This window comes from Ambystoma mexicanum, chromosome 5q, assembly GCF_040938575.1.
Source record: "Ambystoma mexicanum isolate Mex_15411 chromosome 5q, UKY_AmexF1_1, whole genome shotgun sequence".
Classification (NCBI taxonomy): domain Eukaryota; kingdom Metazoa; phylum Chordata; class Amphibia; order Caudata; family Ambystomatidae; genus Ambystoma; species Ambystoma mexicanum.
In genome coordinates this window covers 700,028,082-700,050,394 of record NC_090933.1, presented here as the reverse complement: position 1 = coordinate 700,050,394, position 22,313 = coordinate 700,028,082, and the positions used below count along the sequence as shown (strand labels likewise).

Below are 22,313 nucleotides of genomic sequence, written 5' to 3'. Positions count from 1 at the left end.
GTACCTTTAAGGTTTCTTGTTTTGAGGGCCCTTATACCCTTGGCTGTGGATGCCTGGAAAATGAATGGTGGTGCAGGGTAGAAACCATTGCCGATTGTAGTGGGAGCAGCGGTTGAGCGAATCAACTGTCCACAAGCCAAAGAAAATATATCCTGACATGGCAATAAGCTGGACTCCGATCTGCTGAGGAGTTTGCAACGACTGATGTTAATTTATCAACGTTCTTGAATTACTTGGTAATAACAAAATGAGAGATTTGTTTGTGAAATCTATTGGCTCTCTAGAAAGGGATCAGGGAAGGCGTGAGCCACGAGAATAGTGTTCTGCGGCGTAAAGTACAGCACAACCTAAGAACTCTGAATTTCCGATTCTTCTTCACAAATGGAGCATTTTCAAGCAAGCTTTAGGCAATTGATTTCATGCAGTCATTAATACTGGGCCAGAGGACATGTTCCATACATCGTGTCAAATAACGCAGAGAAAAGGTGGCTTTCTGGTGTGCTTTTCGTCTTCATAGACCAGTCAAAAGTTTCTAAATATATACATAAAACTGAAAACTCTGACGTACCTCAACACCTCTGCCACTAGCATACAGCGACCGCCACCCAAAAGGAACTTTGTATAGCTGGCCTCACAGACTCTCTCAACAATAGAAAGTTATCTCTCACCCTCACCAGCACACACCCATGTGTCTGACCTCTCTTAGGTGGCTGGCAAGGTGTGACTAAGCAGCCCAAGTCCTAGAACGGCAACATGCACACACGCATCTCTCAAACTAAAGCTCCTAGAACTTGCCAACCACATCAACTACGGTCACCAAGGGCGTTCAACCGAGGAAAACGTGCATTGAGGCCACACAAGTGGGGAAAGAGCGCTCTATAAATATACAATAGGTAGGAAAAAAAAATCAGCAAAATCACTCTACAGCGCCCCTAGTAGCTGCCGGAAGTTCACCTCCAGTCCTGAGCCACAACAGCAAGGCATTGTGGGTATGAACATTAGCCCACATTCAAACCTTTGCTCAAGGAAATTGTCTTTGTCTAAGAGGGCAGTGCTATTTTATACATAGCTTAATCAACCCAAGACAGACATTTTGCAAGGCTGTCCAGGGACGTCATTTAGGGATTCCAGGGGTCGCAATTGTGACCCTGAGGTCTCCCTTGCTACCCCTGTAGTCTCACTTGCTAATCCTAAAAAAACGTTTTTTTTTACAAATTGAAGCTCCTGGGCTGTGGCCAATGCCATGTAGCTCTCTGTTTCTAGAGTGGCTGGCTTTCTTGTTCAGGCTTCTTAAAATCAGGGGGTTCCACAAGTGTAACGCTTTGAGCAGTGACCCTAAATAAGAAAGAATAGGAATAACAAATAATTTGTCTTTCTGGAATTCTATACAATAATTGCTAGACTCATTAAAGGTTCATTTCCTTCAGTGGGTAAGTCACTGATTTAGTCTGTTCTTAAACACCTCAAATTCACAATGCCGACAAAATACTTCAAAAAGCATTAAGAGTAGAATAAACATCCATTTAGGACTATGTATTTTGCTTTTCTCAAGTTTGTTATAGCATGTTTTTTTTCCTGCCGATACATATGGTGATCCATTCCTGTATGAAATGTGTATCACGTTACAGTGATATTGTAACCATATTTTTCATAGTGTACTTAGGAACAATGCTAGGGTATGCCACTTCCTGTTTTGTTAAGGGGTAAAAGGTTGTGTTCCATCGCTTCCAGTGATGTCACTTCAAGGTGGGGGTCAAATGACATAACTTCTTGTGATGTCATCAGAGGTCAAGGGCCATGTGATTTCACTTCTGCTACCCCTGCCATTTTGGTGAAATGACGTCCCCGAGGCTGGAACATTTGGCCATGTTTTTACAACACCAAGAAAGTTATGGTGGGTTTAAAAAGATTTGAAAAAAAAAACCTTTCACAGGAAATGTGAAAGAAAGAAAATCAATTTGAGCAAAGCCACACACTCCACAGCACACCTGGTAGCCATTGCCAGAAGTTCACCTTCAGTTCTGAGCCAGAACTTCCTTGGTGTTGTGAAAACATGGCCAAATGCTCCAACCGCAAGGCTGTCATGACTGTACTGCCCTGATGATCCCTAATAAGGGTAAAACCAAGTATGCAGGTGTCCTGACAGCCTTGCAAAATGTCTGTCTTGGGTTGATTAAGCTATGTATGAAATAGCACTGCCCTTAGACAAAGATAATTTCCCAGAGAAAAGGTTTGCATTTGGGCTAGTTTGTAATGGAACCGCAAAATAACTTGATGAAAACCATACAAATTGAAGCCCATCCTCACTTGATTGTCAGTGGGACGATTCAGCATTTCTACAGGTCATTTTAAGGCTTTTGGGCTTTTCGTGTAGCCTTCGCTGGGACCAATGGCCTGTGTGATCATCACAAACACTGTGGCACACTCATGCTCACTATTCACTGCAAATGTCTGAGTGTTGCCTTTTTCCGATACTGCAGCGTGCTGCTCTGACTCAAAGCACTTGTGAGTGCACCTAGGAAGCATGTTAGCACTATATCAGTGACAAAAACAAGCTGTCCATATAACTGCATACACATGCACATTGAATTTTACCGCTATGAAAAGCAAAGGTAAGCCTGGGGGGTTGGGGAAAGAGAAATAGGAACGTGCACTTCAACCGTAAACAAAAAGACAGGATAGGTGAAGGTGTATTTAAGGAAAGGGGATCATGGAAGATTGTCTAGAGCACATGGTGATCGTTGCCTACCTCCTCAGACTATCAGTGTAGTCAATAACTCACGATATTGACTACACTGCCAACATTCTGACTTCAGAAGCAGAAAGGGAAACCATAGAAAGCATTTCTCTGCATTCAAGAACCAGCAAGTTGTCTTTCAACAAGATACTCCCTCTCCGGCACAAGTTAAAACATGGAACGATGCGGTTCCTTTGTATAGAAAAAGCATTACACTTCTATCATGCTCATGCTGACACGTTCGATTTCAAGCAAGTTATTCATTAAAAATGCTTGCCTCATAAGGACAGCATTGCCATTTATATATTACAAGCTAAAATCACATTTAATTTAACAAAACATTGTGTAAGCACTGATTATTAAGCTAGAATGCTTTAGATTACTACTATATGCTAATGGCCGTATAGACCTGGGGAAGGGTTATTATATCTTGGAGTAATGAACCCTTTGCAACTTATGGCCTCTGGATTTGCCTCATGCCATAACTTGACGATGTGCCATTATGCTGCAAAAATGACCACTCCCTCAGTGTATAAGGATAAATTAACAAACATGGACGGTGAAAGGTGGGGGATCACAAGGAGGAGTGCAGAGCCAGATCGAAGGTTTCTGATGGGAAGGTACCATGTAAGCTTGTGTTGGAGGAATTCCGGGCCTGACGTTGAGGGCGCGGTGGGTACGACACATGGCCTTGAAAGTTGCCCGTCGGCCGATAGGAAGTCAGTGGAGCACCCTGATGGCAGGAGTGATGTGTTCTCTGGGTGAGAGGGCTAGGAGGAACCTAGCTTCAGAGTCCTGGATCTGTTGGAGCTTTCTTAGCTGATACGCAGGGGTGCCCAGATAAAGGGAATTGGTGTAGTCTAGGCAGGAGAGGATGATAGCCAAGATTACAGTGAGGGTAGGAGAGATAAGGGAAGCTCCACCTGAGGAGGCACAGGTGAAAGTGACGTGATCTGGATACAGTGTTGATATGGTGAGAGAGTGCTAGATCTGAGTCGAAGATATGATATGATATTTATAACGCGCCTATACACAAGTGTTTGAAGGTGTGACGAGGCAAGGGAGGGTGAACAAAAGGAGGACAGACAACGATCCTACTAGGTCAGGTGTCATTCAGATCGTGCAAGTGCAAGGTATGGGGGAAGAGGAAAGTGCGAGGGGAAAGGGGGATGGAGAGTGCAGTACAAGTGCATAGAATAATAACATAAGTAATTAACAGCCAGCAGGTGGCAAGTGCAAGGTTGTGCAGACAACAGCTGTCAAGTGCTGGTAGTGGGACTGTAGGATACAGAAACAGTCCCCAAGTGCGGGGGTTGCCAGGCAGGCAGTGCAGATGGGAGTGACTGGAGGGGGAGGGGCCATGGCCCGAGACCAGAGGGTGGCCAGGTAATCACCACAGGTTCATTTTCAGCCAGAAGGTCAGGAGGGGAGAGGAGGAGAAAAGGCCAAAGCAAAGAGAAAGGTTTTGAGGTGCTTCAGGACCCGGAGAAGGTTCGCCTCGAATTTCAGGGAGGCTGTTCTAGAGGGAGGCCCCAGCCGAAGAAAGAGATCTACCACCAACTCGTTGCTTGTAGAAGCTACTGACCCTAAGGGAGTTGGAGGTGGATGAGCGAAGAGCACGAGAGGGAAGATATTTAGGAAGAGAGAGTTGAAGGTATTGGGGCCCCAGGCCCAGAAGGCCTTGTGGACAATGCAGAGGGTTTTGAACTTGATCCTCGCAGCCACTGGGAGCCAGTGTAGAGATTACAGTCCTGGAGAGATGCGATCCCTGGGCTTGAGGCCAAGGATAAGTCTTGCATTGCTGTTCTGGATGAGTTTGAGGGTGGAGAGTAGAGGCAGGCAGATTTAGAAAGAGGCTGTCGCCGGAGTCTCGCCTAGAGAGAACCAGAGCTCTGGAGACAGTGAGCTTCTGGGGCAAGGAGAGGAAAGGTAGAATGCGCTGGCAGTGTGATTTCTTAGAGATGTCTGAGATGTGAGAAGAGAAGGAGAGTGTGGAGTCGAAGATGACCCCGAGGTTTTTAGCCTTGCAGGTAGGAGCAGGAGGAGGGCCAAGAGAGGCCGGCCAGAGAGCGACAGGAAAGGAGGGTGTGGGCATACCGATGAGGAGAATCTCACTCTTACTGGCATTAAGGCAGAGGTCATTGGCAGCACACCACTCCTGGATAGCAGACAGACAGTCAGCGATGAGAGCTGGGGAAGAGGTGGCCGAAGGTAGCCTGAAAATGAGCTGCGTGTCATCAGCATAGCACTGAGAGTTGGGGCAGAGAGCAGCAATGCAGTGGGCAAGAATTGCCAGGTATAGATTGGAAAGCCAGGGAGAGTGGTTAGACCCCTGGGGACACCACAGGTAGAGAAAAAGATAGCAGACAGGAAGGACCCAAGTTGGACCTGGGAGGGTCGGTCAGAGAGGAAAGAGGTCAGCCACACCAGGGCCTGACCGGTGATACCCAGGTTATCACAGAGACATTTGAGCAGGATGGCATGGTTTGACGGTGCCAAAGGCAGAAGAGAGATCAAGCAGGATGAGGACACAGGCGGTGTTAGAATCAATGTTGGACAGCAGGTCTTTGCGGATGTTCAGGAGAGCAGTTTCCGTGCTTCTGGCAGCTCTGAAGCCAGACTGATGGTGATGAACACAACCAACAGATTCAGTGTGGAGATTAAGCTGGGAGATGGCCAGTTTTTCTAGGAGTTTGCCCGTGAAGGGAGTGATGGAGATTGGGTAATAGTTAGCTGGGCAGGAGGGGTCAAGAGAGGGTTTCTTTAGAAGAGGGTGCACAAGGGAGTGCTTCAGGGGGGATGGGAAGACTCAAGTGGCGAAGAAGAGGATTCAGAAGTCAGCCAAGGCAGGAGCCAGGGACTCAATGTGGTCCTTCATGGTTTTGGAGGAACAGGGGTGAACCTGTTTTGACGAGACTTTCATAGATCGAACTTGTCTAGAAACCTCATCTGCAGAGAACAGGAGAAAGGCAGATAAGGAGGGAGGAGAGGTGGCTGCAGAAGGGTCAGAGGAGGAGCAGGGAGTAGAGGGAGGGAGGACAGAGGAGGACAGGGAGGGAGGACAGGATGTCCTGAGTTTTAGAGATGAAGTGAGACACCAGTGCCGTGCAGACGGCCTTGGAGGGGACAGGAGAGGTAGCGACTGCAGCAGGATTGGCCAGTTCCTTGCAGATTTTAAAGAGTTCAGCCGAGTTGTTTGATGCCGCCGAGACGCGGGCTTGGATAAGAGCTCTCTTCTTGGTGAAAACAGAGAGGCGATATTGCCTTTGGAGCATGCAGCAGGCCAGTTTGTCAGAGGATGAGCATAGAGCACGCCATTTCCTCTCAGCCACCCTGCACTTGTGTTTAAGGGTGACGAGATCTGAGTCGTACCAGGAGTTGCACTTGGCTTTGGGCATCAGGCAGATTCTCATGACAGGGGCAAGAATATCGAGAGTATCAGATATAGCAGAGTAGAGCAGGGCTGTGTGAGGGTGAGGGTGAGAGTCAGCCAGAGGGGGAGGGGAAGGTGAGAAAGTGGCATTAAAAGTCTCAACTGACACGCGCTTCATGGGTCGGATGCCCGAGAAGGTGGGTGGCAGTGATGGAGTTGGCTTGGCCTGAGAGGTAGAGAGGGGGAGATGGGAGAGAGGAGAAAGTGATCACTCCCGGAGAGATGAGTGGTGAGCGGGGCAGATGCATCCCAGGGTCTTTAAAGAGCTGAATGCGGGGGGCCTAGGGAGGCTGGCCAGGAGGTGGGTTGGGGCGGGTGGGGGGGTGCTGTCTTGGTGCAGATCAAGATATGGGTTTGCCAGGTTAAAGAGGAGGTGGTTACCTGTCATCCAATGGTTGATTTCTGTGAGGCAGGAGGCAAGGTCAGGAAAGGGAGATGCCAGGGTTTTGGGACTCTTGAAAATGATCTGTGTATCATTGGCATAGTTGTAGCAGGTTAGGTCATGTGAGTCGAGGAGCGCGGGGAGGGGGCTTAGGTAGAGGTTGAAGAGGAGGGGGGGGGCAGGTAGGCCCCCTGTGTGACCCCGTTGGAGACAGGGCAGGGCGGGGGGGAAGGGAAAAGGGGGAGGAGATGGCAATTTGTGAGCGGTTGTGGAGGAAGGAGGAGATCCATCTTAAAGCAAAGTCCCTGATGCCTAGAGAGTGGGGTCTGTCCGTGATGATAGTGTGGTCGATAGTGTCAAAGGCTGGTTAAGGAGGTGAAGCACAGCCTTCTGAGTCTGCCGTTCTTCTCATGTCATCCTAGATGGAGACAACGGAAGTTTATGTTCCTCGGAGGGGGTCAACAATTAAAGGGAGATATTTCGTGAAAATCACCAGAAGGGAAATGGTTAGCCAAGTTACACTGAGATTGTGAAGGGTTGGGCTGAGCCCAATCCCATTCTCATTCAGCGGAAGTGGTGTGCTTCACCAGGCTCGGACTGACTGATAAGGCAATAGGCCCATGGCGGAACTAAACACACTAAATGCTGGTGTGGGCCATTTTTCTGGGTGAAAGTAGCCACATTTTCGGCCAATGTGGGCCAGTTTGATGAGTTACTTCGCTATGAGGCTAGTAGTTTTGACCAATGTTGCTGAATACAAATTCCTTAAAATGCACAATTTACAACACACGTCATCAAAAAACTCCCCCTTGGATACTATTCAAACAGTGTCACAGGAGAAATGAATAGCCATTTGCAACTGTGGCCCACTTTTTTATTGGTGCCCAAGACAATTTTATGACCCAGTCCGACCCTGTGCTTCACCTATGCATCCTGAGTCCTATGCTCTTTTGGACCATTCCTCCTTCGAAAGTAGTGGTCAAAGTGGGCAGGAGCAGTTGAGAGCAGTGCTCCTATACTTTTTTCTTTTTACATTTTACTGTTCTTATGCAGTTATTTTAAAAAGAAACCATTCCAGAATGTTTAGGAAGAAGTTGAAACTTGCACTCAGTGCACTGCACTGAACATTCCCTTAAATAGCAGGTGAGTTTGTTGGGGGGGGGTGGATTGTGGTGGGAGGCGGTGTGGCAATGGGGTTTGAGGGAAGCGGGGGCAGGCCAGCAGGAAACAGTTCCACTACTTCTTTTCTTACACTTCGACCACTGCGCGGAAGTAGGAATAAAGGTCATCGGCATTTGGCATTCTATCTTACTAATATTTCTGCTTCAGAACCGGATATTTGAATTCCTTCCTGCCCCACACATGTCTCAGGACATATGGAAATTGTTATTGGGTAAAAAAGAAGAAAATATGAGACACTTGTGCAAGCTCGTGCCATATGCACTAACTTACAAGACAGATTTTACTTTGAATCCAGGGTTTGCAAAAGAAAAAAAGCAGTGAAGGCTGCGTTCCATTGACACGCAAAACATCTCAACATTAAATGAGTTTGTCAGTGTAATGACAGTTGACGTTTAATTAGTGCTGCGTCAGAGGTCGTGTTGGTAGCAAGTTCTTCATTCTTTGCAGCTTTTCATGGCGTGTAAATCAGGGGGGGGGGGCATAGATCGTGCTTTCACTTGTTGTGAAACGCAACTGTGAAGAGCCAGGAAATGCAGCCAAACCCACAGGAAACTGGACATTCCGCATACAGCCAGCAAAGCACGGCAGAACAACCCCAGCCAGGCGCTACTTTTGAAACTAGATTATCCCCACTTGATTTTCAGCACGACGGCTGCTAATGGATTTTCCCTGTAATCTGTTCCCAGTTGAAGCGCAATACGTTTCAAACACCAGGCCAGCTGCAAAGAAATTGAGCATGATATGTCAATCTTCCAAATGCTTGTATTAATTTGACCAGCCAGGGGAAGAAAGGTAGTCACTTTAACCCCTACCAGTAATATAATTTCTCCGGTGCCATTCACATTGCGATGTCCTGCATGTGTTCTTGATGTGCCCATTGTTTTTGTTTAATGGAGCACTCTGTGGGTACACCTTGCTTCCATTCACTCTCTGTTGACAGCTGAGTAACAGGCATGGGTAGGGCGCGTCAATGGGCCTTCCACGGAAGCACAGAATGTGTCAGTTGAGCTGCTGTGCACTGAACGATATGCCTGACTCCACACCCTGGCCTCCATTCATCCAAAGATTGCTGTCTATGCACACTTTCATAGTGTTAATTTCGACAAGAGTCGGTGGAGTGGAATTCCTGAATGAATGTGCAGTGCTGTGCCAATGGGCAAAGCGGCTAGGCATGAGTGGAAAGGCTGGGGCATAACGTACGGTTAGACCAGCAATGCAATTATGGAAAATCTGAGTATGTGTTTCAATGATTTTGACTGACCGATTTTGAGTGATAAAGGTTGATAACATATTCATTTTCTTTATCAATGATGGTTAGGTCGAAAGTCGTAGACCGTGACCTGTGTAACTCTTTGCCCCAATGCGTTCAGCGAAGCTTTTTTCCCCAGCGAGTCCTAATCTCAGACCACACTAGGGATCAACTCTTCATTGTGCTCCCTACAAGCCCCTAAGGGAGGTCTCGGGAGGATAGCTCAGTGGCAACGTGCTCGCCTTGGATGCAAGACGACACAAAGCAATACAGGTACTATCCCCGGGTTCGCGCTTAGAAACCCCTGGGTATTAAGCGCATTATGAATAACCTATAGGATCAAATGAAGGGTGCCACGACAATGTGACCCAAAGGTGCCCCGCAATCCTTTCCCCGAGCAGGTGCCCATGCTTGGCTGGCTGTGCAGCATGCTGGCTGGTGGCAGTCTTTCTAACTTTTTTTAATGAATGTATGCTTCTCCAGATATTTTTACCTTTTTCAGAGAACCGAATCTTGTTCACTGCAAATCGCCATAAAATGGTGACTGTTTTGGAAGTCCAGTGAGGCTCCACAAGTGGGCTTCAATAACCCTGTATCCAAACTGCTCTCCATATTTCCAAACTCATCGATAGGTCTCTTGGACAGAAATGGAAGTGCAATGAAACCAAAGAATACACAATTAATGGCTAACAACATAGAAGAGGCTACTATTGACAACAAAACCTCTATTGTATTCTGTCAGACCAGCAAAAACCAATAATGCACAAAATAATCTCTGAATTTCACAATGTTTCTGACCTCACAACCAACACCACACCATCACAATCCTTCTGTAAAACTCCATCTCCAGTCTTCCATTTGAAACAACTGACTCTTCAAACCTAAATCAAACAGAGGCAACCCACCTGCCCACCCACTAAGGGAGCACAACCCTGCACCTGTGAAGGAGTCTCTTCTTTCTTTCCTCACTCGCTCTTTGGAGGAATTTCTCCATTAGATGCAGGAAGCGCATCGTCTGGATTGCTTGCCAAATCTGACTATCTGAATTAGATGCAGTGGTCATCATCACTGCCCAATTGATTGGTTATTCATAACACGCTTAATACCCGGAGGTTTCGAAGCGTGGACTCGGGGATCGAACCCGTGTTGCTCCACGTCGTCTTGCTTCAAAGGCGGGCACGTTGCCCCTGAGCTATCCTTCCGAGACATGGTGCGTCTGGCGAGAAGTTTAGGAAGCTTTTTGTAAATAAAAACAATGTTAAACAAAAAGGGGTACTATATACTACAAATCTCAATTGCAGAGCATTATCTAATTTTAGAATTCCAGACAAACTGGTTCCTAGAGTGGTGCACCGCATCCTAGGCCCTTCACTGAAGGAAATCACTTGCTAGACTCTGCATAAGTAGTTCTCAGATGTGCATGGCACCAAATTGTTTCTGCTAGCTATTTGGTGGGATCTGAAATGAAACAGATAGAAGCTGCAGTCACCTCATATCAGCTACATTTTGATGACAACATATACGCAGCTCTTGCTTGTCTCCTTTAGGCATCAGAGAAGAAGCTACAGAATGGATAATGCCTTTCCTTAAAAGCTGCTCACAACAGTTCAGTATTCAACCATAAATATTCGAGCCAAAGGCATGGGTGTTTGGATCTCCCAGGGGGTCCTTGCCTTCCTTGCTCCGGTTTAATCTCTAACTTTCCACCTGCCCTCCTTCCTGGGATCCCTCAACCTATCCTGCCATAACCTTGCAGACGACCCCAAATAATCTTGAGTTTTCCAAACACAAGTATGAAATGAATGCATTCTTCAGATAGATCCCTGGGTGGCAGATAGCCCTCTTCACTTTAGACAAGTCCGTATTAGAGGCAACCCTTCCATAGGCATGTCGTTTATATCTAATCTCAATACTACATATCACTCTTTTTTAATTTCCTCCCAAGTTAAGAATTTAGGAATGGCTATAGACTCAAAGTTAGTTGTTGAGCCACAAATTACACATATGACCAGACAGGCGTTTGAGCAGATAAGAAAGTATAAACCCAATGCAGTGATAATCCCATCGAGATTGGACTATACAAACAGCGTATAATTGGGTGAATCAGCACTTAGTTGCATGGCTTCAAAGAGTGTAAAAGGCAGGGCTTGGCTATTGAGGCGACTGCGGCACAAGAACACATTTCACTAGTACTGGTGTCTTAATAGTGGCTTTCAGTCAGGTGTAGAATAGCTTTCAAGGGACGTTGTGTCACTTTCAAGTCTACTCGTGGGATTGGGCCAGCATTCCTAGAATTAAAAGAAAAAAAAAAAAAGACACCCACCAACCTGGAAGCTTAGATCATCCATTCATCTAGCCTTTGCATTTTGGAAAACTGATGCACTACAGACGAGTGCCCTCTTCTCGATCCTACTACCATAGGTACCGAATTCTCCGCACAGATCTAGCAGAGATGTTGGTAAAATACACAGTGCCAGTAAAACATGGCATCTTCCATACCAAACTTCTTTCTCCAATTATAAGGAATTTTAGGAATTAATTTCTGGGAAGAGTTTTTACTTTCTGCACTATTGAGTTACTGTGGAAATGAACAATATGAATGATGCTCTTAGAGAGCACCTTAATTTGCTTTGCTGTACTTCCACTGATTTGCTATCCTTTTGGTACATTGCATTTTTGGTATATAATACGACACTTTTTCATTCAAGAATTTCATGTCTGGCTTTCTTGTATAATGTATTTTTTGCTATGCTGCATTAACTGTACATGCATATAAAAGATTATCTGTACATAATAATCGTAATATTGTTTCCACCCAATTTACTCTTCCCCACCAAAGATGTTCACAGTCTCTTGTTGCTTAAACTCTAATTCCTTTTGGTTCCACAGGATTTCTCTTTTGAATAGTAGTATTCAAATTAGGGTATTGCTCAGAATGAAAGACGGCCTGTGCCGGTTCTTCCTGGAAAACCTCCTTATTACTGGGTACATTTGCACATCAATCTTTCATGGATGCAAACATATCCCAATAATCCAACCTTCCATCACTTCAGCAGAGAGGATGTATCAAAAACGACACCTAATGGCAAAGAGGTTACATTCCCCCGCAATGAAAAGGGTTAGTCTACTAATGGTCAAGGGAGAGGGCCTCTGCCGAATGTGTGGATATCTACCTTATGGCTGGAAACACTAACTGGAGGTTTACAGGGTACAGTGGCCTTAAGTTGTAGTTTCAGGAATCTTACGAGCCTGGAATACATAGGCACCTCATCTCCCCCAATATTCTCTCTATGGATAATAAGACATGCACTTAATACTTAAGAAATCAGGGGATCTACTAGTTTAATGCCAGCTCAAATGTGCATGTGATGCCCCTGGATCTTCTCTATGTTGTATAACTCATTTTGCTTTGGGCTACACAGCATGTCTGTATCCTTTGACTACCATTATTATAGCATCACCTATATAGTTGCAGGTGTGACCTCGGTTTGATCGACGTCTGTTAAGATGTGCAGCATAGTCCGCCGGAATAGAAGAAGAGTGTGTCTCACCTGGCTTTCCAGGGAAAGGGGGGCTGGCAGATGGGTGATTTTCAGAACCTCACAGAGTAAGGGGAAGGAGGGCAAAGGGGCCTTGGGCGAGGTGTGGTGGTTCAGTGAGGAAAGCGGCATGGGAAGAAGACATAATGTTGACTGGCATGGATATTGTGGGGAAAGAACTGGGGGGAAACTGGTGTGGGTGGAAAATATGGGGCCCCATGTAAAGACACAGAATGGGGGATGTGCAGGGAGAAGGATATGCAATGCAGGAAGGAGGCATGATAGAAAGGGGATAAGGAACAGTTGAACACAGAGGGAAGAGGGGTGAAAATCAGAGAAGGGTCATGATACGTGCAGCCAGATATAGTATATGGCAATGAACAGAGAGCAATGAAAAAAGGGAGCACAAAAAAGGGGGTTGACAAATCCACATGACCCACGCATATGGAATAATAATTGAGCTTGTAATGCGATTGAACCAGGTTAATCCATCTTCTCCACTAGGAATTGGGACAATTCACTGCCTTTGCAAACTCACAGCTCACCACTGAGACACATTTTCATGGGAATTAACAGAGAGTCCATCTTATCATGAGAGATTCTCACACATAAGACTGCATCTGCCTTCCTGCTTTCTGACTGACTCCTCAAACCTGCCATTTTTACAGGGCCATGCATAGCGAGGCCAATGTTTGTATAAGTTGGGCGCTATTTAAGACCACTTACCTTACATATTGCATTTTTATCTTTGAATCATTTATATCAACTGCATATTTTTACAAATATATTGTGTTTGCTATTGTATGTTATGCTGTACCTTTTTACTAGACTGCTCCCCTCCTAACAGTGCATGTAGCATTGGCTGATGAGCCATTTTTTTACACCTGTGAGAGTCAGGCACCTATGAGAGGAGCCCTGAATCCGAAGTGTGGTCTATTCTTTCTTTCTCCTGCACCTCAGGGCAAGGACAATCCTCCTAACAATAACAACACCGCCAACCTCCCCAAAAAAACAGAAAGGGAACTGGGGTTAGTGTGGTTTACTGGAGGCTCTGGGGAAGAGGAGATCAATGATGGGGTGTGCAAGCGAAGTGCCCCATTTAAAAAAGATACAAAGGTTTTTACCTGTTTTAAAATCAGTAAACGCCAAATCTGTAAACAATGTAATTGATGAAAATGCATACATCTTGGAGTGGCCATTTTACACCTATCCTTTCGCTTGCAATGTGTCAAAACTATTACATGGCCTCACCCCCCCCCCTTTGTCATCAACCTTCCCCACGTTCTGCAGTCCATTCTATGATGGTAGTACGCGCTTTGAAAAATGTGTCCGCCACACCTCCTTTCCACCGTAAAATGGCAGAATTGATGAACCAAATTACGTCATTGTTAAACAGAATGTGCCTCAAGTCTTTTTGTTATGTATTTGGGAAGTCCATGGGATTGTGACATGATGGTACCATTTCAGACCTCACCTAGACATTCTTTACTCCAGATAGTCTTCTTCTTAAACATTCTCCTCTGATGGCCGAAAACTAGCATAAAATGGTGGATATAAATAACATGTTGCTTAAGATATTTTCGAGCCATGCCCTTCAAAAACACTTTAAAGGGGGTCAAGCAAACTGGGTAAGTGTTAGGTAATGAGGTATTTGTACTGTGCCCACCGCCACCAGTGAAACCAGATTATAGTCTGTGGAGTAAACGGAGGAGTAGAGATAAGAGAAGAGGAGGAGGAGCCTGAAGCGGGGTACAACGGAATGCACAAATGGGGAGAAACTTTGGGTGTGGGGGTCCAATACAGCTGGGTTAATAGCGGTGCATGCATGAGCATTGGTGAGATGACATACTGGTCAGAATCTAGGCCATTGAATAGCTCTCAGAGCCATGGATGGGGATGGTAACTTTGCCCTTGGTAATTGATTTGTATAGCTTTTGACAGGTACACAAGGGTCTGATGCTATAGGTGTTTATGCATGATGCATAACCCTATGAAGTAGTGGCAGTCCCATAGTAGGAGCTACCACAGTGCTTTTATGAGGAGAACATCAGGCATGCTTCTCTCTTGGCGACTGGCATATCCTATTCATAGTATTCCCTGAACCAAAAATGGGTCACAACAAACTATTTCCTGATATAGCTACTCTTTACTCTATTTTACTGTGATACAGGGCATCAACAGTTATGATTAACAATACAATTGACAGCAATGAAAACATTAAAACAGAGCCCATTTGGATATTGCCACAGGACAACCTCTTCCAAGCATGAAGAGAACGCCTCAGGTTCTCAAATATGATACGTCACATTTGAGGAAATAAGGAATTGTTGTTGTTTAAAAGGCACCTACTCTATTAACATTTCTCTTAGCAGCTGTTGGTGAGCAGCCTGAACCTCTTGCATGCCACATTAGGAAGGCACAGCCAAAGGCCTATGAGACACGTTCGACACAACATGGAAAGGGTGTGCTTAAAGGGACCAAGGCAAGGCATCCGTGTTTGGTCATGCAAGTAGAGTAAATATACGTAGAAGATACTATTCATAATTTAAACTTACCATATTTCTCAGCGAAAAACGAAAAAAAGCCAGTGTCAGGTTCGCCCCATCTTCTCCTAAAATACAATAGCAGATTTGAGTTTTCTTGTTGGACCACAGACAGGTTACAATGACATTACAGCTCTAGGAGTTCTCAAACGTGAGGGAAAGTCAAAGTGAAAAGAAATTGTAAAGATCAGAGGGGGACTTCCTCAGGAGCAAGCTTGCTAATAAACGTTTGGGTTATCATAGTGGAGAGGAGTTCACAGGGCAGTTAATAATGCCCATTCATCAGCTCCGTTTGGAATTCAGACATTTCCTACATTGGCACTCTCTCATCTTGAGAACTGCTCACTTTTATGGGTGCTCAGCTTTCAACATATACTGGAAATTGAGAATAATTAAGTCTCTGCCTCCTTTTGTTCTCCGCTTATATTTACCTTTCTCACAGTCTATGCTGTACTGGGCCACACTCGGGTCTCTCTACGCTGGGCAACCCCAGAATAACTATTCCCAGTGTTCCAACTCGTTTATAGGTAGCCCAGCATAACATGCGACCACATTTGAAAGGTCCACTTGAGCACACATCAAGCACATCCAGCAACCTCACACCTACTTGCTCGTAATTGCCTGTTGTCTGTAGAAGCTGCCACACCGAGAGTCTAGCACAATAAAACAAATTCCAGACAAGCCTAGGCACTCTGAGGCCACTACAGGCCATAGCATGGGATCATCTGTTGATTGTAAATTAAGTTATGAGTTGGTGGAGGTGGTATCCGTGGCCATTTGGCACATTAGAAAAGCTTTGAAATGTAACATAACATGTAGTTACGACTTCTCTTGCACGGCATAGACCTTGAGTTTGGGAAGGCCAGCTTGCTATTTTTTGTATGAGGCATTGCACTGGATTACCAGCTGTACTCTTCAATGAGTGGTGATTTAAGCAAATGAATCATTAACGCGGTAGCCATTAACAACCAAAACATGTGGTGTTTGGAATACCAGAATATACATAAAGGGGAACCAAGGGGAAACTGAAAGTGAGACACCCCCCAAGAATACAACAATACTAAAATAAAAGTCTCACTCAGTTCCTGCTCGACCTGTAGTTTGTATCCTTAGTAGCAAAAAAATAAAAATGTATTTATAATCAGTTGGATTATGAATCATTAAAAACAGCAATCATGCACGTACAATGTGTCATCAAAACGAACACAATTGATACAAAACGTGACCTTGATCCTTCAACATGCACAAAAAACAAACACAAAGTGTCAAAAAGGTGGCCAGATCCTCTTCATATAACAAACCCTACATTTTTCGTTCCCTTGAGTTGGTACCAGAACTTCTTCAGAGGTATATTTGGGACCAAGAGCTCTAGAATGGTACAAGTGAGACCACATACATTGTAAATACCTTAATTGCCATTTTAAACCATAATCACAAGTGTACTATGCAGCTAAAAAACCTAATCAGTGCTATACTCAAATCAACTACAAGCTATCATCTCTTAACTCACGCACTTAACACATGTTGCAATTTTACATCACATCTGCATGATGGTCTGTTGCTAATCACAGCTAAACTGTTACCGCAGGTTACTGCAGTTCACATGGCATGAAATAAAGCCATAACTAAGACTTGGCAACAGTACTTGTACATCATGAGAAGTTGTTTCAATGTTGCTGTGTCTTGCGTCTGTGTCATTAAGTTAATTCACAGTGATAATCGGCATGCCACTTCATAAACAATCTTGACACATCTCCTAGGAGCAAAAAAACTGAGTACTGTACATAACCCTCCGTTCGCAAGTAGCTCTAAGAGCAATTACGCATCTTATTAGGAGGTAGCGAAGCATAGTATTTGAAACCTGTTCACTTCTCAATAGCGATGCAGATTTGCTATATCGTGGAAAAAGCACACACCAAAGATGGCCTTTTCGAACAATAGACAGCTAATAATATCATCTTACTAGAGTATACATTTACTGAATCCATCCCAAAAACACAAGACACATATTATTTGTATTATTATTATGATATTTGAGTATGGACCTAGGTTTGAGGAGCAACAGAGCACTTTAGAGGTATACAACAGTACAGATGCATAACGGAGCACTTTTCAGAGGTAACAGAACGGATATACAGCGGGGGTAGGATACAGAGGGGCACAGAGGAGGGGTACAGCTGTACAGGGTGGCGGGCGGATGGCGTCATGAAAGTCAGGTCATGCCGGGGGCCCTGTGATGGCCTAGGTGTTGAGGTGGAGAGACACCTTCAAGAGGTGGGTCTTTAGTTATTTTCTGAATTGTAGGAGCGGGAGGACAAGTCGGATTCCGATGGGGAGGAGGTTCTATGGTCTTGGGACATAGGCAGAGAAAGCTTGTTTTCTGGTCCTTTCCTTTTTGCAGTGGTGGATTTCAAGCCTGCACGTGTCCTGGCTTCTCGTGGTGCACTGTCCACGGGAGATGCTTAGTTTCTCACGAGGTAGCTGGGTGACTTGAGAGATACTGCCTTATAGATGATGCAGCAAGACTTGAAAGCGATTTGTGCGTGCAGTGGGAGCTATTGAAGGTCGGTAAGGGCCGGGGTGATGTGGTTGTATATATGTAGACCCTTGATGAGGCGTATGGCCATGTGTAGGACACTTCTCAGGGGCACGAGTGAGAACAATGGGAGGCTTTCGAGGCAGGCATTGCCTCATTCAGGTGGGATAAGACCTGTGCTTGAACAGTGCATCGAAAGCTGTCCGGAGGGAGGAAGGGCTTCACTTTCTGCAGGAGGGAGAGCAGATACCAAGCTGTCTGAATTTTCTTAGCTATGTGTGTCTTGAAGTTATGTTATGTTATTTTGCATTTATATAGCGCCTTATAGACCATTGGTATGGTCTGAAGGTGCTGGTAGGTTGAACGCCCTTGGGAACCGAAGTTCGGGTCAGTAGAGGGATTAGAGAGAGTCCAAAGGTGCGTGTGTGCACCGGGTATGTGTGCAGCTGGTGCGGAATTCATGTGGTAGCTGCTTCTTAGCGGTAGGTGTGGTGGTTGAGCGATCAGGAGTATGTGTTCGCTCTGGCCGGAATTATCCAGACCGAGTGTGGCAGCGTTTACTTAGAGCTATGGGGAGTGAGCGGCAGATGTTGATATGAGAACAGTTATACCGAATGGTGTTATAGTATCTCTGTGTTCTAGTTGAGTGGTGGTGTAAGGAGAGAGTAAGCGTGGGGTGTGAGATGAAGTATGTTCTTTCAAAGGTTCCATGCATTCGAAGGCATACTATGTACTTCACGCAATTCTGAGCGGTCAGGTCCATTCTATGCATTTTTGGTCATTTCAGGTGTTCAAGATTGCACTACACACTCACGCGCTCTGGTTCACCATGCGTGTTCTAGTCTATGCTTTATTCTCTAGTGTGATCCACGTGTGTTCTCCAGTATTCCATACTCGTGCACTCTGATCTACACACTCATCTGGTCTACACACTCATCCGGTCAACATACTCATCCGCTTTATACACTATTCTTCCGCTCTACATACTCATCCGTTCGTCATACTCATCTGCTCTACATACCTACATACATGAAAGAGAGATGTTTGTTGATGTGGAGTCCTAGGTCATCACTTAGACATCATAATGCACTTAAGTGGTTGAAACAACTGCAGTCGGTTCTCATGTTCTCATAACAAAGGAGGATATCTTGAAAATCCAGAATCCAACAAAAGGTCCACGTTAATAAATGCTAGTCCTTGTTCAGGAGTATAAACGCATGTCGATTATGCACTTGCCCTGCACACAATTATATTATCAATGCAGTAAGAGCAGTGATTATGGGCACTCTGCATTAGTCATTCACACCAAAATGTGACACTAGTCCCCTTTACTGCAATGTCTACTATATATTCGACTGTGCACATTTGTGTTTTTTTGTTTTTGTATGTGTTGAAGGATCAAGTTCACATTTTGTATCAGTTGTGTTGGTCTTGATGGCACGTTGTATGCACATGATTTCTGTTTTTAATTATTCATAATACTATTGATTATATATCAAATGTTATATTTTTACTACTAGGGATCTATGTCTGTGTAAGGACTAAAGAATGTTGGCAATCTACATGTCGAGCAGTAACTGAGACTTTTTGTTTAGTAGTGTTTGGAATACTGTCTGTATTACTGACCACCTCATTGTTGATGCAGGAGTCAGTTGCCTCATGCAATATTCCAGAGATACTGACTGCAGTAAATAACGCACAATTCCGGAGTTCAGATTTCTCCTAAAAAGATACCATCTTTTTACCTTCACCTAAAAGATGGAAGTAAAGATATTCCCCTTGACCTCAATCAGTTTAAAAAGATTGAATCCCTTTTGTGGAAAGGAAGCACTCTTCTGCATGCATACGTACACAAATGTGCAGGGGAGCCGAAATATGCTCATCTCTCTGCCCTCATTTCCCCTTTCACCTTTCTTTCCACCTTTACGATGAAGACACCCAGATCTTTCCCTTTCTCTTCCTTCGATTCTGCTCTGCACTCCACTCCAATGTCTCAAACTGTAGTTTAGCTGTTCCGAACTGGATGTCCTCCCATATTCTAAATCTTGATCCCTCAAAAAGAGGTTCTGTTTTTTCCCTCTTCTACTATCTCTCCTACTCCATCCCCTCCCTCTTTCCTTTCTCCATCTTCTTTCCTTTTCACCTTCAGCGCGCAACCTGTGCGTTATCTTTGATCCTTCCCTCTCCTTCTCCCTTCATATCTCCTCTATTGCCCGCTCCTGCTGCTATGCCTTGTTTAACATTCGCTGTGCCAGCACATCTTTCTTCTCACACATCTAAACTTCTTCTCTTCTCCCTTGTATTGACTACTGTTCATCTTCACTGCTTGGTATCCCTGCTTGTCCCCTTTTCCCTCTTCATTCCATCTATAACTCTTCCATTTGTATCCTTTTTTCTTTAACCCCTCGATCCCCTAAAATATCCTCCATGCTTTCAATTTCACTACTTCCTCTTGAATCTTGTCTTTTATATCACTTTCTCTCGATTGTCTTCAAATTAACCTATGGCTTGGCCCGCCCTACCTCTCCTCCCTACTCTCGTTCTATGCCCCTTCATGTCCCTTACAATCTCAGTATCTATTTCTCCAAAGGCACATAGCTGTGACAGTATCACGTTACATCAGAAGAGAGATAATGAAAGTGGATGCTATTGTGAATGAATTATTTTTCTTTTTTAGAGAAGCAACCATGTCACACAGGGATAAACCGGCTCTGAATGCGTGGCTGGGATCCCTGTAAGACAATGTTTGAGGTTTAGCACTGATTGAATATAAACAGTGCTGGGAAGGGACAAAACGATGGCTTTTAGAATATTAAATGTGGGGTTAATTTCTTTGATGTTGATTTCAGGGTGAAGGGGGTGAGTATGAGCTTGGGGAGGTGTCTCTGAAGATGCTGATTTAGAACGCGTAGCACACTTCTGCATACTAGTTGATGGAAGTTGAGATTCCGTGAGAGTCCATTAATATCACCAAGTTGTTAGGGATTTTTGAACAAGTCTAATTGATTAGAGTTGGCTGTCGGCAGGTTAATTTCTGTAATGAACTCATGCATGGTGCGATGGGTGAGTCATGGCTTCTAGGGGCATCTTGAAATCTTAGAAATTAAGTGCCACCACACAAATTGCGCGAGTAACGGTTACTAACTCACGCAGACGCGAGGAGAACGGAACTTAATGAAATAGGTACACAGATTATACCCAATTACTCAAGTCTGAATAAACTGTGAAGAGAATTTACATTAGTGACTTATTGGTTTTTGTCTGGCTTTGAAGACAGCCAAAAGCCGAAACACATGTCGCCTAACGGACATTACCACTGTTTAAATACACTTCCAACTGGAAGATATGACCAGTGAATACATCAATTTCTAACTGGCGCAATTTGTGTGGTGGCACTTCATTTCTGTTGTAAATAAGAAGGCAGTGGTAGTACTCTTTGCCAGCACGCAACATAGGACACCAGTAGGATCATCGGTGCAGACTTCATTACTTGACCCGTGTCACGCTCGGAGTCCATCAAAGCAACTCACAACTACATTTATCATCTTGCGATCTTAGTTTTCCTTGAGTTCTGTACGGGTCTTGGGGTCACGGACTGAGGTAGAGAAAGAAAACCTCTTTTTCACGAGGGTGCCAATTTAGCGAAGAGCCAAAAAATCAAGTCATTTGCATAGCTGGTGTTTCATGTATAGATTAAATGTGCATTTCCCTCCAAAGCCGAAGACTCTCAGAAAAGGACATTTTGCACCTGGTTTACTGTAACTGACCGCCCAAAACATTTTTAAAAGTTAAGTGAATGATGACCCTGTTTCCAGTTACCCATGTGCTACGCCTTACTTCTTGAATGCCTCCCCCAAAAATGAAAAGTACCGAGACTTGACCCCACTTTTTTGAAATACAATTTCATTAACCCATCTTGGCGCAGCAAAGAATCACCTTACCACTGCCAGCCACACAGAGGATGCCGCTCGCAGGTTGGCAGCATAACCCACAACTAGACACAACATGACCTCAATGAAATCAGTCAGCTCTCTGTGTCAGAAGCAACACTTGAAAAGATTTACACAGTGCAAAAATAAAACGGATTGCCAAAAGGTTATGTGAAATGAGCCTTATTGGGCAGACGCGCTCTGCCAGTAAAACCGAGCATGTGGGGGTGAAATGACTCGCCAGCTGGCTGGCTGGATTTGAACCAGTGGTCGTTTATTTGAAAAGGGGAACTGCGGGCCCTTAGCTCAGTTTTTCCCTTGCATGGATGTCCGCCGCACGTGTGGTGCATGCGTTATATACAGCTTGTTAAAGATCCTCCGAAATCGCCCCCATTGTTCCAGCGGGCCATGCCTCCTTCCGCACAGATGTTGCTCATCAGCCGCTCCACGGTATTTATTTATTTTCTGTTTCTCCACAGCTGGAGCTTTCTCGCACGTTACCAAGAAAACACGCCCTCTTCAATTTCACAGTCTTAACTTTGGCGCGCGGGCATCCTTGCAGGCCATGGGCCGGATTAAGAGCCCGCTGCGCGTAAATGCTGTGAGTTCATCCCTGAGCGTTTGATTTGTTCTGTTGGTGAAGCCGTTTGACCCTGGAACAAATATTGGGAGAGGGGTGCAGCCAAATGGCCATGTCACTCTGGTCCAGTGCAATGGAAATTGCACACGTACTCTAGTCATACGTGCACTGCGGACACTTGAATCCATGTATCGAGTGTTTTC

General features: G+C 44.9%; 1 protein-coding gene across 4 annotated transcripts in view; it reads right to left on the bottom strand.

Annotated features, from left to right (window-relative positions):
* The window catches only part of SULF1 (sulfatase 1), a 323,346-nt gene that overhangs the window by 240,226 nt on the left and 60,807 nt on the right, over positions 1-22,313 (bottom strand). For all 4 annotated transcript variants that reach the window (XM_069621162.1, XM_069621159.1, XM_069621161.1 and 1 more), the window contains exon 2: positions 15,078-15,133. The gene's annotated coding sequence lies outside the window, so the exon portion shown is untranslated. The remainder of the gene's footprint in view (positions 1-15,077; positions 15,134-22,313) is intronic.